A 2,913-nucleotide genomic window follows, 5' to 3' on the forward strand; every position below is an offset into this window, starting at 1 on the left:
TTACTCTAAACATACTTTATCACATTGGTATGGTATTGGTGTAAGTATAGAAATATAGATTAATGTAACAGAATATCAAGAAATAGATACACTCATACATGGTTAATTAATTTTCAACAAAAATGCCAGTGGAGAAAAGGATGCTTTTAGAACAAATCCTTTTGGAACAAGTAGATATCCATATGAAACAATAGGTAAATAACCTCAACTTTTACCTTAATCAAACAGAAAATTAGTTCAGAATGGATCATAGACCTAAACAGTAAACACTAGGAATAACAAGTAACTTTCTAAACTGGACAAGCTACTGCTAATATTTTATGTAATGGTGAAATTATAAAATTTACTCTTATGTTTGGGCACAAGAAGGTTTTTCCACTCTCACTAATTCTATTCAAAAATAAACTAGAAATACTAGTTGGTGGAATTAGGCAAGGGAAAGAAATAAAGACTGTGTAGATTGGATAGAAAGAAATACAACTCTCTTCATTCACAGCTGACCTGTTTGTGTACATTGACTATCTTAAGGAATCTATTTAAAAAGCTACTAGAGCTTGCAAATTTGTTTAGCAAGGAAACAGAGTACAATATTAATATACAAAAGTCAATTGTTTTTCTATATACTAGCAAGGAAAAATGGGAAATTGAACATTTTAAAAATACCATTTAGAGTAGCATCAGCAAACATGAATACTTTGTGATACATTTGATAAAATATATGTAAGTGCTGAGGACTAGAAATTATAAAACATTGCTGAGATAAACTAGAGAAAACTAAAATAAATGGAGAAACAATATTATGAAGTTATCTCCAAGTTGCTCTATAGACTAAATGTAGTCTTTTTACAAAGAAATAATCAAACTGATTCTAAAATGTATATATAAATACAAAAGATCTAAGTTAGCTAAAACCATTTTGGAAGAGAACATATCCTACATAATTTCAAGATTTATTATAAAGCTACTGTAATTAAAATAGTGTAGTATTAGCATAAGGATAAACAAACAGAATAGGGAGTCTAGATATAAACTCATACATATATGGTCAAAAATGCTGAGATTGTTCAGGGAGCAAAAGATGATGCTCTAGCACATGTGATGATGGAAGATAGGAAAATGCAAAACACACATAAAATAGGAACTACTTTGAAGCTGGTAAGCTATTAACATACATTTTCGGGAGTGAGCTTTCCAGATCTTTATGTAGGTGTCAATGCGGCAGGCTGGAGGGATTCGTAGGAGGAGAAGCACATGAAGGACATGGAGTAACAGAAGAATTAGAATAAGCTGCCTTTCAAAAAGGAACAATACTCTGTGTCAGACCAAAGGCACTAAAGGCATGGTTTGATTATTTCACAACTTTGCGTAGGATTGATACTCTGTAAAGGTTAAAATCTTTAGGAAGAAATCAGATAAGCAGCGTTGCAAATACAACACCAATCTACAATTTACTGACTACAAGCTCTGTGTTTGTGGAAGCGTGTGTGTGTGTGTGTGTGTGTGTGTGTGTGTGTGTGTGTGTGTGTGTGATTGAGAGAGAGAGGCTATCTCTGATATTCCCTTCTAGCTACTTAGAAGACATCTTAGAAACTTTGGGTTATCTCTTAGGAGTATATATACCGTGGCATTGGCAGCTAGAGGGTAATGTGAAAAAGAGGTCTGAAAGATGAAGCTTTCTCCTGAGAGCTAACATTTTCAGAACAAATTGGGCAGCTGAGAAATATTCACTCTCCAGACCTCAGAAGATAGTTAAAATCAGTGATCTCAGGGTGGTCAAAGAAAACAAATACCAAAGGCTGACTCAGAACCCAAACATTTGTTGTGACTCTCTTCAAAGAACTCTTGGGTGATATTTTTATTTAAATCAATGTTTACAGATTTTGTCAAGTTTTCTGAATTTGTCTGCCAAGTACACTCATGTACTTTTTCAATAAATAATTGGAAAATTATTTATTTTCAATGTAAATGAACAAAAATAGTCCAAGATAAAAATAGAAAGAATAAAGCATGATTTGAATCAAATCCATATATTCTTTAGTCCCTGGCATGTATAGTATATATAGTTCAGATTGTTTATTCTTATTCATATATTTTGTTTTATTTTATTTCACTGAATTCTTGCAACATCCACTCTGCTCTTTATCAATAATTATTTTCCATTTAATAGGAGAAAGAATGATGAATTTCTAAATATAATCTTATTTATCTGCATGTTCCCTACTCTTCAAAGAAAGGAGTTTGTCATTTTTCCACTCATGTTACATATTCAGGTTTAAGAACACAACAGAGAGGGTACTGAGAATAAATATTTAAGAATATTTATAAGATTTCTAGTAAGTATGATACTCTTGGAAAAATAAATTTTTATACCAAATGGCATAGCTTGAATTCATAAGTGGAAGAACAATGAGAATTTGAAGTGTTGTTATATTTGTTCAAGGACATTGCTCTTAAAAATTTGAGAAACAGTATTTAGTGTAATTGTTAAGAGCACAGATTTGAGGTCAGACTATTTGGGTAAAATAAATACATCTGCCTTTTATTGGCTGTGTTTACTTGAGCAAGCTATTTAATGTCTCTGGGTCTTTGTTCCTCATCTGTAAAATGGAGATAATATATTCATATCTGTTGTCAAGAATAAATAAATACACGAGAAACACTTCGAATGCAGCCTTATCTACATTAAAGTACTGTGTGTTAGTGATTATAGTCTATTTTCCTATCCAGTGATAAAAATTTTCATTTCACATTTAATTTCCTAGGGGCATTTTATAACAACTAGAAATCACAATAAAAACAAAAAAGTTCTCAACACAATTATTTTCACTTCTGCAACATGCTTTCCGTATGTATGTGTTTCCCCCTTGATTGATCTACATTCTATAGTTGTTTAACCTACTTTACTGAAATTTC

The sequence above is a fragment of the Lagenorhynchus albirostris genome, unplaced genomic scaffold (assembly GCF_949774975.1).
Source record: "Lagenorhynchus albirostris unplaced genomic scaffold, mLagAlb1.1 scaffold_202, whole genome shotgun sequence".
Taxonomy (NCBI): domain Eukaryota; kingdom Metazoa; phylum Chordata; class Mammalia; order Artiodactyla; family Delphinidae; genus Lagenorhynchus; species Lagenorhynchus albirostris.